The sequence below is a fragment of the Tachypleus tridentatus genome, chromosome 3 (assembly GCF_004210375.1).
Source record: "Tachypleus tridentatus isolate NWPU-2018 chromosome 3, ASM421037v1, whole genome shotgun sequence".
Classification (NCBI taxonomy): Eukaryota; Metazoa; Arthropoda; class Merostomata; order Xiphosura; family Limulidae; genus Tachypleus; species Tachypleus tridentatus.
Window position 1 is genome coordinate 47400508 of NC_134827.1, and position 12186 is coordinate 47412693.

Below are 12186 nucleotides of genomic sequence, written 5' to 3' on the forward strand. Positions count from 1 at the left end.
TTAGTTAGGTAATGAACAGTTTAGGGAACACCACGTTAGTTAGGTAATGAACAGTTTAGGGAACACCACGTCAGTTAGGTAATGAACAGTTTAGGGAACACCACGTCAGTTAGGTAATGAAGAGTTTAGGGAACACCACGTTAGTTAGGTAATGAACAGTTTAGGGAACACCACGTTAGTTAGGTAATGAACAGTTTAGGGAACACCACGTCAGTTAGGTAATGAAGAGTTTAGGGAACACCACGTTAGTTAGGTAATGAACAGTTTAGGGAACACCACGTTAGTTAGGTAATGAACAGTTTAGGGAACACCACGTCAGTTAGGTAATGAACAGTTTAGGGAACACCACGTTAGTTAGGTAATGAACAGTTTAGGGAACACCACGTCAGTTAGGTAATGAACAGTTTAGGGAACACCACGTTAGTTAGGTAATGAACAGTTTAGGGAACACCACGTTAGTTAGGTAATGAACAGTTTAAGGAACACCACGTCAGTTAGGTAATGAACAGTTTAGGGAACACCACGTCAGTTAGGTAATGAACAGTTTAGGGAACACCACGTCAGTTAGGTAATGAAGAGTTTAGGGAACACCACGTTAGTTAGGTAATGAACAGTTTAGGGAACACCACGTCAGTTAGGTAATGAACAGTTTAGGGAACACCACGTTAGTTAGGTAATGAACAGTTTAGGGAACACCACGTTAGTTAGGTAATGAACAGTTTAGGGAACACCACGTCAGTTAGGTAATGAACACTCAGTGATGTCGAGAAACCCACTTGTTGAGAAATGTATATGCAAAAACGGCTCATTTGGGTTGAGAAAATATTTTACATAGAAGAGCGAACAACGTTTCGACCTTCTTCGGTCATCGTCAGGTTCACAAAGAAAGAGGTAACTGACCGGAAGCTGACCACATGTTTGAAAGGGGTTGTGTAACTGAGTGTCGGAATGTAGAGGGCAGTGTTAGATTTTGAATATATAATTTTATTTATTTTATTATATTAATATAGGTATAAAGGCGTTCCTTTATATTGGTTTATTTTGGGTTTAAGTTGTTGTATAAGTAAGGCTTCTTTAATTTTGCGTTTGTTTATGTTTGTTTCTTTTGTTGTTAGTAACAAAACATGTCATTCCAGTTAATACCAAATGTATTCAAAAACTAGTAACAAAATATGACATTCCAGTTAATATCAAATTTATTCAAAAACCAGGCACAAAACTGAGGTCTATACTATATAAAAACTACACTGACAAACACCACACCAACATTATTTACAAAATACAATTTGATAACTGCCACGACTTCAAAATTGGAGAAACAAGTAGAAAAATGGAAACCAGATTCAAAGAACATAAAAAGTCACCTTCACACGTTTTCGAACACTCCAAGTCAAATAAACACAACATAACCATAGAAAACACTCAAATACTAAATAAAGAAACCAAACCAAGACTCGAACGTAGTACAACGTAAATAAAAATTTGGCTATTCAATAAAAGCCGAATATTGAATAAATTAACCTAAGAACGACATGCTGTAAAGTCATACCCTGCTTAAGAAGGTGGTCTCTAACTCCTTTCTGAGATTCGTTATCTGTTTTACAAACTAATAAACAGACAAGTCGCGTGGAAGAGCCAACCTACTCGAAACTCGCTAGAAAATTGAGTTTTCTTTGAAGCCTGACAATTTTCTCAAGAGGAAACGAACAGATAAACATGAATTATCTAATTGAATGACAGTCGAATGAATATTCTATTTTTTATATCAGCAGTTTGCATTCATTTATGCAAAATAGAAGTACTTTACTTGGATAATGGAAATGCTAAAGGCTAAAACATACAAAGCTGTAACCAAATGAAGTATATTATTACACAGAAAAACAAAATAAGAATTATCACACCGAAAATTAGAAACTACTTCAGACTGTCTCTAAAACACAAACTTACAAAGAAAACTACTAATGAAGTCAACACAATTGTTTCCAGCTAAAGTTTTGAAAATATTTACATCTCAATATAAATAATTTTATACGGATAAAAAAAATATATGTTAAAAAACAAAAGTGCATGTTTTTCTCTATTGAAAATATTAAATAAAAAGTGAAAACTTGAATATAAAACTCTTTTTGGAACTTAATTTATAAAAAAAAGTTTAGGAACTTTGAACTGTAAGTTAGAAGACTAATTCAAAAATTCATATTAGTGTTAGCTATACCAGGACTAGTGTAACATATTAGTGTTAGCTAAACAAGAACTAGTGTAACATATTAGTGTTAGCTATACTAGGACTAGTGTAACATATTAGTGTTAGCTATACCAGGACTAATGTAACATATTAGTGTTAGCTATACCAGGACTAGTGTAACATATTAGTGTTAGCTATACCAGGACTAGTGTAACATATTAGTGTTAGCTATACCAGGACTAGTGTAACATATTAGTGTTAGCTATACCAGGACTAGTGTAACATATTAGTGTTAGCTATACCAGGACTAGTGTAACATATTAGAGTTTGGTACACCAGTGTAACTGTCAATAGTGTAGCATATTGGTTCTATATATACCAGTACTTTTGTAACTGGAGATAGTTATAGTAGAGACTGTATGACAGTAGTGTAGATACTTAAACTGATGTTATAGTAGAGACTGTATGTCAGTAGTCTAGATACTTAAACTGATGTTATGGTAGAGACTGTATGTCAGTAGTCTAGATAATAAATCTAATGTTATGGTAGAGACTCTATGTCAGTAGTCCAGATAATAAATCTAATGTTATGGTAGAGACAGTATGTCAGTAGTCTAGATACTTAAACTGATGTTATGGTAGAGACTGTATGTCAGTAGTCTAGATAATTAAACTGATGTTATAGTAGAGACTGTATGTCAGTAGTGTAGATACTTAAACTGATGTTATGGTAGAGACTGTATGTCAGTGGACTAGATAATTATACTGATGTTATGGTAGAGACTGTATGTCAGTAGTCTAGATAATTAAACTGATGTTATAGTAGAGACTGTATGACAGTAGTGTAGATACTTAAACTGATGTTATGGTAGAGACTGTATGTCAGTAGTCTAGATAATTAAACTGATGTTATAGTGGAGACTGTATGACAGTAGTGTAGATACTTAAACTGATGTTATGGTAGAGACTGTATGTCAGTAGACAAGATAATTAAACTGATGTTATAGTAGAGACTGTATGACAGTAGTGTATATACTTAAACTGATGTTATGGTAGAGACTGTATGTCAGTAGTGTAGATACTTAAACTGATGTTATGGTAGAAACTGTATGATATTAGTCTAGATAATTATACTGATGTTATAGTAGAGACTGTATGTCAGTAGTCTAGATAATTATACTGATGTTATGGTAGAAACTGTATGACATTAGTCTAGATAATTATACTGATGTTATAGTAGAGACTGTATGTCAGTAGTCTAGATAATTATACTGATGTTATGGTAGAAACTGTATGACATTAGTCTAGATAATTATACTGATGTTATAGTAGAGACTGTATGTCAGTAGTCTAGACAATTATACTGATGTTATGGTAGAAACTGTATGACATTAGTCTAGATAATTATACTGATGTTATAGTAGAGACCGTATGTCAGTAGTCTAGATAATTAATCTGATGTTATGGTAGAAACTGTATGACATTAGTCTAGATAATTATACTGATGTTATAGTAGAGACTGTATGTCAGTAGTCTAGATAATTATACTGATGTTATAGTAGAGACTGTATGTCAGTAGTCTAGATAATTATACTGATGTTATAGTAGAGACTGTATGTCAGTAGTCTAGATAATTATACTGATGTTATAGTAGAGACTGTATGTCAGTAGTCTAGACAATTATACTGATGTTATGGTAGAAACTGTATGACATTAGTCTAGATAATTATACTATGTTATAGTAGAGACTGTATGTCAGTAGCCTAGATAATTAATCTGATGTTATGGTAGAAACTGTATGACATTAGTCTAGATAATTAATCTGATGTTATAGTAGAGACTGTATGTCAGTAGTCTAGATAATTATACTGATGTTATAGTAGAGACTCTATGTCAGTAGTCTAGACAATTATACTGATGTTATGGTAGAGACTGTATGTCAGTAGTCTAGATAATAAATCTAATGTTATGGTACTGACTCTATGTCAGTAGTCTAGATAATTATACTGATGTTATGGTAGAGACTGTATGTCAGTAGTCTAGATAATTATACTGATTTTATGGTAGAAACTGTATGACATTAGTCTAGATAATTATACTGATGTTATAGTAGAGACTGTATGTCAGTAGTCTAGATAATTATACTGATGTTATAGTAGAGACTCTATGTCAGTAGTCTAGACAATTATACTGATGTTATGGTAGAGACTGTATGTCAGTAGTCTAGATAATAAATCTAATGTTATGGTACTGACTCTATGTCAGTAGTCTAGATAATTATACTGATGTTATGGTAGAAACTGTATGTCAGTAGTGTAGATAATTAGACTGATGTTATGGTAGAGACTGTATGTCAGTAGACTTGATAATTAGACTGATGTTATGGTAGAAACTGTATGTCAGTAGTCTAGATAATTAGACTGATGTTATGGTAGAGACTGTATGAGAGTAGTCTAGATAATTAGGCTGAAGATATGGTAGATCCCTTTTGTCAGTAGTCTAGATATTTAAACTTATGTTTAGTACAGACTGTATGAGAGTAGTCTAGATAATTAGGCTGAAGATATGGTAGATCCCTTTTGTCAGTAGTCTAGATATTTAAACTTATGTTTAGTACAGACTGTATGTCAGTGGTCTAAATAATTAGACTAAAGTGTAGCAATACAAAGTTCCAGAAAAGTATATGAGAATCGAGTTAACAACCTGATATTTCCATAAACAGATAAACATGTGGGCCTCACGTGAAAATATGTGTTGTTAAAATCTAATAATAGTTGAAGAAACGTCAAGAAGAAAAAAATCTCTCGTTAAATAACTGGACGTTTAATATTTAAAAATATGGTTAGAGGAGTGAGTGTCTGTTGTCTCGAATACTTACACAAAAACAAACTAAACAAGGCCTAGCTGAGAGACCCTGCAGACGATGAGTTGATGAAGTGGAGGGAAAGCAGCGCCACCTCCCCTCAGCTATTGTGCTACACCAGTTGAATGGTGGGATTTAACAGCTAAGCTAAAGCACACCCATTTCTCCGTTTGCGAAGCGCATGTTTATGGGAACGGGGTAGTTCTTTAATAAATAAAATTTTATTTTAAATTTTTAAAAGTAATATCGATTCAGTTTTAATTTTTACAAACTTGTAAATCAAGTCCTCAACTTTTGATGTTATTAATATATGTGTATAGATTTAAGGTAAAAGAAATAACTTGAGCCAACCTCATGCACCAGTCAGATTTTTAACTAATATTTTTAATATTAGGTTTGAATTAAATTGATTTAGTAATTCGTGTTTCCGAAGCTTCATATTTTCTGGATTCTCATTTTAAAATGTTGTTACACAAAATAACAGGTTCGTTTTTAAAACGAATCTACTTATCTGGACTTCACCAGTTTATCTTATTCTATGAAAGGTAGAAATGTGTTAAGTTAGTTCAACTAATGGTCACTTTAGGGTCACTTCATGGTCACTTTATGTCTCTTGTTTTGTTACTTTAATACATTTTATATCCCGGTAGTAATTTGTTTCTTAATCTTTAGAAAATGTTTTATTGTAAAATTTGGATTTATTGTAAAGAAAATGGTTCATTGTAAATTTACACTTACTGTGGAGGTGATGGTTCATTGTAAACTTTGGATTTATTGTAAATAAAATGTTTTATTGTAAACTTTGGATTTATTGTAAAGAAGATGGTTCATTGTAAATTTAGACTTATTGTAAAGAAAATGTTTTACTGTAAACTCTGTATTTATTGTAAAGAAAATGGTTCATTGTAAACCTAATTTTAAATAGTAACTTTATAAAATCGATCTTGTTATAAAGAGTAAATATAAAGTCTTTTGTATTAAAGTAAAAACTGTCCACCTTGCTTACTTCCAGCATGTGTTCTTACTTCTACACTTCCGTGTTCATTTCGTTTTACAAGCGTCATATTTTTCATTTCACAATCATATTAAATTTTGTTATTTAGGATTTCGTGCACGAGCCTTGTAGAAAGTGTCCGGAATAAGCTACCTTTAAAGACCAAAGTATCCGGAATCGAGATTTAAAATGAGGAGATATATTACACTCTAACAGTCTTACTGACAGAGAAAATATTTAAGCGATAACTGATTTTCATTTCTCCGAAATTTAATCGAAATACGCACACGTAATGAATTGTACTTTTTGTCATTACTATACAAAGAAAACAAAAGAGTATAATACTGGTATAGTTACAGTTTATAATGTTGCGTGTTTGATTCAGAAACTGGGTAAAAATACTTTAATATTTTTCTTGTTGGAGAGACAATTTAAATCTAAAACGCATATCTCAAAATTGTTTTGTGTACACAGTAATATACTATATATAAAACATGAGATTTATTGAGAACATGAACATTCTAGATTTAGTAATATTGGATTTTACAGTAAAGACAGTTGATTTGTATCTACACAAAACTCAGAGCTTTTGTGATAATTCTCTGATTTTATAATGTTTAAACTTGGAGGTGAAAATCGACAATAGTCAAACAATACCCTTTATTATATTATGATCTATTCTCTCTCTAAGTAACAGCATGATGTGCAGGATGTACGATGAACCGTACAGGATGTATACTATAGTATTATGAACCGTACAAAATGTATACTATAGTATGATGAACCGTACAAGATGTATATTATAGTATGATGAACCGTACAGGATGTATATTATAGTATGATGAACCGTACATGATGTATATTATAGTATGATGGACCGTACAGGATATGTATTATAGTATGATGAACCGTACAGGATGTGTATTATAGTATGATGGACCTAACGGGATGTATATCATAGTATGATGGACCGTACAGGATATGTATTATAGTATGATGAACCGTACAGGATGTATATTATAGTATGATGGACCGTACAGGATGTGTATTATAGTATGATGGATCTAACTGGATGTATATTATAGTATGATGAACCGTACAGGATGTATATTATAGTATGATGGACCTAACGGGATGTATATCATAGTATGATGGACCGTACAGGATGTGTATTATAGTATGATGGACCGTACATGATGTGTATTATAATATGATGGACCTAACAGGATGTATATTATAGTATGATGGACCGTACAGGATATGTATTATAGTATGATGAACCGTACAGGATGTATATTATAGTATGATGGACCGTACAGGATGTATATTATAGTATCATGAACCTAACGGGATGTATATTATAGTATGATGAACCGTACAGGATGTATATTATAGTATGATGAACCGTACAGGATGTATATTATAGTATTATGAACCGTACAGAATGTATGCTATAGTATGATGAACCGTAGAGTATGTTTATTATAGTATGATGAACCGTATAGGATGTATATTATAGTATGATGAACTGTAAACGATGTATATTATAGTATGATGAACCGTACAGGATGTACATTATAGTACAGTTATATGAACAGTTTAGGGAACACCACGTTAGTTAGGTAATGAACAGTTTAGGGAACACCACGTCAGTTAGGTAATGAAGAGTTTAGGGAACACCACGTCAGTTAGGTAATGAACAGTTTAGGGAACACCACGTTAGTTAGGTAATGAACAGTTTAGGGAACACCACGTCAGTTAGGTAATGAACAGTTTAGGGAACACCACGTCAGTTAGGTAATGAACAGTTTAGGGAACACCACGTTAGTTGGGTAATGAATAGTTTAGGGAACACCACGTCAGTTAGGTAATGAAGAGTTTAGGGAACACCACGTCAGTTAGGTAATGAACAGTTTAGGGAACACCACGTTAGTTAGGTAATGAAGAGTTTAGGGAACACCACGTTAGTTAGGTAATGAAGAGTTTAGGGAACACCACGTCAGTTAGGTAATGAACAGTTTAGGGAACACCACGTCAGTTAGGTAATGAAGAGTTTAGGGAACACCACGTTAGTTAGGTAATGAAGAGTTTAGGGAACACCACGTCAGTTAGGTACTGCACAGTTTAGGGAACACCACGTCAGTTGGGTAATGAACAGTTTAGGGAACACCACGTTAGTTAGGTAATGAAGAGTTTAGGGAACACCACGTTAGTTAGGTAATGAAGAGTTTAGGGAACACCACGTTAGTTAGGTAATGAAGAGTTTAGGGAACACCACGTCAGTTAGGTAATGAAGAGTTTAGGGAACACCACGTCAGTTAGGTACTGAACAGTTTAGGGAACACCACGTTAGTTGGGTAATGAAGAGTTTAGGGAACACCACGTTAGTTAGGTAATGAAGATTTTAGGGAACACCACGTTAGTTAGGTAATGAACAGTTTAGGGAACACCACGTTAGTTAGGTACTGAACAGTTTAGGGAACACCACGTCAGTTGGGTAATGAACAGTTTAGGGAACACCACGTTAGTTAGGTAATGAAGAGTTTAGGGAACACCACGTCAGTTAGGTAATGAACAGTTTAGGGAACAATTCACGTCAGTTAGGTAATGAACAGTTTAGGGAACACCACGTTAGTTAGGTAATGAACAGTTTAGGGAACACCACGTTAGTTAGGTAATAAACAGTTTAGGAACACCACGTTAGTTAGGTAATGAAGAGTTTAGGGAACACCACGTTAGTTAGGTAATGAAGAGTTTAGGGAACACCACGTTAGTTAGGTAATGAACAGTTTAGGGAACACCACGTTAGTTAGGTAATGAAGAGTTTAGGGAACACCACGTTAGTTAGGTAATGAAGAGTTTAGGGAACACCACGTTAGTTAGGTACTGAACAGTTTAGGGAACACCACGTCAGTTAGGTACTGAACAGTTTAGGGAACACCACGTTAGTTAGGTAATGAAGAGTTTAGGGAACACCACGTTAGTTAGGTAATGAAGAGTTTAGGGAACACCACGTTAGTTAGATAATGAAGACTTTAGGGAACACCACGTCACTTAGGTAATGAAGAGTTTAGGGAACACCACGTTAGTTAGGTAATGAACAGTTTAGGGAACACCACGTTAGTTAGGTAATGAACAGTTTAGGGAACACCACGTCAGTTAGGTAATGAACAGTTTAGGGAACACCACGTTAGTTAGGTAATGAACAGTTTAGGGAACACCACGTTAGTTAGGTAATGAACAGTTTAGGGAACACCACGTCAGTTAGGTAATGAACAGTTTAGGGAACACCACGTCAGTTGGGTAATGAACAGTTTAGGGAACACCACGTCAGTTAGGTAATGAACAGTTTAGGGAACACCACGTTAGTTAGGTAATGAACAGTTTAGGGAACACCACGTTAGTTAGGTAATGAACAGTTTAGGGAACACCACGTCAGTTAGGTAATGAACAGTTTAGGGAACACCACGTCAGTTAGGTAATGAAGAGTTTAGGGAACACCACGTTAGTTAGGTAATGAACAGTTTAGGGAACACCACGTTAGTTAGGTAATGAAGAGTTTAGGAACACCACGTCAGTTAGGTAATGAAGAGTTTAGGGAACACCACGTTAGTTAGGTAATGAACAGTTTAGGGAACACCACGTTAGTTAGGTAATGAACAGTTTAGGGAACACCACGTCAGTTAGGTAATGAACAGTTTAGGGAACACCACGTTAGTTAGGTAATGAACAGTTTAGGGAACACCACGTCAGTTAGGTAATGAACAGTTTAGGGAACACCACGTTAGTTAGGTAATGAACAGTTTAGGGAACACCACGTTAGTTAGGTAATGAACAGTTTAGGGAACACCACGTCAGTTAGGTAATGAACAGTTTAGGGAACACCACGTCAGTTAGGTAATGAAGAGTTTAGGGAACACCACGTTAGTTAGGTAATGAACAGTTTAGGGAACACCACGTCAGTTAGGTAATGAACAGTTTAGGGAACACCACGTTAGTTAGGTAATGAACAGTTTAGGGAACACCACGTCAGTTAGGTAATGAAGAGTTTAGGGAACACCACGTTAGTTAGGTAATGAACAGTTTAGGGAACACCACGTTAGTTAGGTAATGAACAGTTTAGGGAACACCACGTTAGTTAGGTAATGAACAGTTTAGGGAACACCACGTTAGTTAGGTAATGAACAGTTTAGGGAACACCACGTCAGTTAGGTAATGAACACTCAGTGATGTCGAGAAACCCACTTGTTGAGAAATGTATATGCAAAAAACGGCTCATTTGGGTTGAGAAAATATTTTACATAGAAGAGCGAACAACGTTTCGACCTTCTTCGGTCATCGTCAGGTTCACAAAGAAAGAGGTAACTGACCGGAAGCTGACCACATGTTTGAAAGGGGTTGTGTAACTGAGTGTCGGAATGTAGAGGGCAGTGTTAGATTTTGAATACATAATTTTATTTATTTTATTATATTAATATAGGTATAAAGGCGTTCCTTTATATTGGTTTATTTTGGGTTTAAGTTGTTGTATAAGTAAGGCTTCTTTAATTTTGCGTTTGTTTATGTTTGTTTCTTTTGTTGTTAGTAACAAAACATGTCATTCCAGTTAATACCAAATGTATTCAAAAACTAGTAACAAAATATGACATTCCAGTTAATATCAAATTTATTCAAAAACCAGGCACAAAACTGAGGTCTATACTATATAAAAACTACACTGACAAACACCACACCAACATTATTTACAAAATACAATTTGATAACTGCCACGACTTCAAAATTGGAGAAACAAGTAGAAAAATGGAAACCAGATTCAAAGAACATAAAAAGTCACCTTCACACGTTTTCGAACACTCCAAGTCAAATAAACACAACATAACCATAGAAAACACTCAAATACTAAATAAAGAAACCAAACCAAGACTCGAACGTAGTACAACGTAAATAAAAATTTGGCTATTCAATAAAAGCCGAATATTGAATAAATTAACCTAAGAACGACATGCTGTAAAGTCATACCCTGCTTAAGAAGGTGGTCTCTAACTCCTTTCTGAGATTCGTTATCTGTTTTACAAACTAATAAACAGACAAGTCGCGTGGAAGAGCCAACCTACTCGAAACTCGCTAGAAAATTGAGTTTTCTTTGAAGCCTGACAATTTTCTCAAGAGGAAACGAACAGATAAACATGAATTATCTAATTGAATGACAGTCGAATGAATATTCTATTTTTTATATCAGCAGTTTGCATTCATTTATGCAAAATAGAAGTACTTTACTTGGATAATGGAAATGCTAAAGGCTAAAACATACAAAGCTGTAACCAAATGAAGTATATTATTACACAGAAAAACAAAATAAGAATTATCACACCGAAAATTAGAAACTACTTCAGACTGTCTCTAAAACACAAACTTACAAAGAAAACTACTAATGAAGTCAACACAATTGTTTCCAGCTAAAGTTTTGAAAATATTTACATCTCAATATAAATAATTTTATACGGATAAAAAAAATATATGTTAAAAAACAAAAGTACATGTTTTTCTCTATTGAAAATATTAAATAAAAAGTGAAAACTTGAATATAAAACTCTTTTTGGAACTTAATTTATAAAAAAAAGTTTAGGAACTTTGAACTGTAAGTTAGAAGACTAATTCAAAAATTCATATTAGTGTTAGCTATACCAGGACTAGTGTAACATATTAGTGTTAGCTAAACAAGAACTAGTGTAACATATTAGTGTTAGCTATACTAGGACTAGTGTAACATATTAGTGTTAGCTATACCAGGACTAGTGTAACATATTAGTGTTAGCTATACCAGGACTAGTGTAACATATTAGTGTTAGCTATACCAGGACTAGTGTAACATATTAGAGTTTGGTACACCAGTGTAACTGTCAATAGTGTAGCATATTGGTTCTATATATACCAGTACTTTTGTAACTGGAGATAGTTATAGTAGAGACTGTATGACAGTAGTGTAGATACTTAAACTGATGTTATAGTAGAGACTGTATGTCAGTAGTCTAGATACTTAAACTGATGTTATGGTAGAGACTGTATGTCAGTAGTCTAGATAATTAAACTGATGTTATAGTAGAGACTCTATGTCAGTAGTCTAGATAATAAATCTAATGTTAT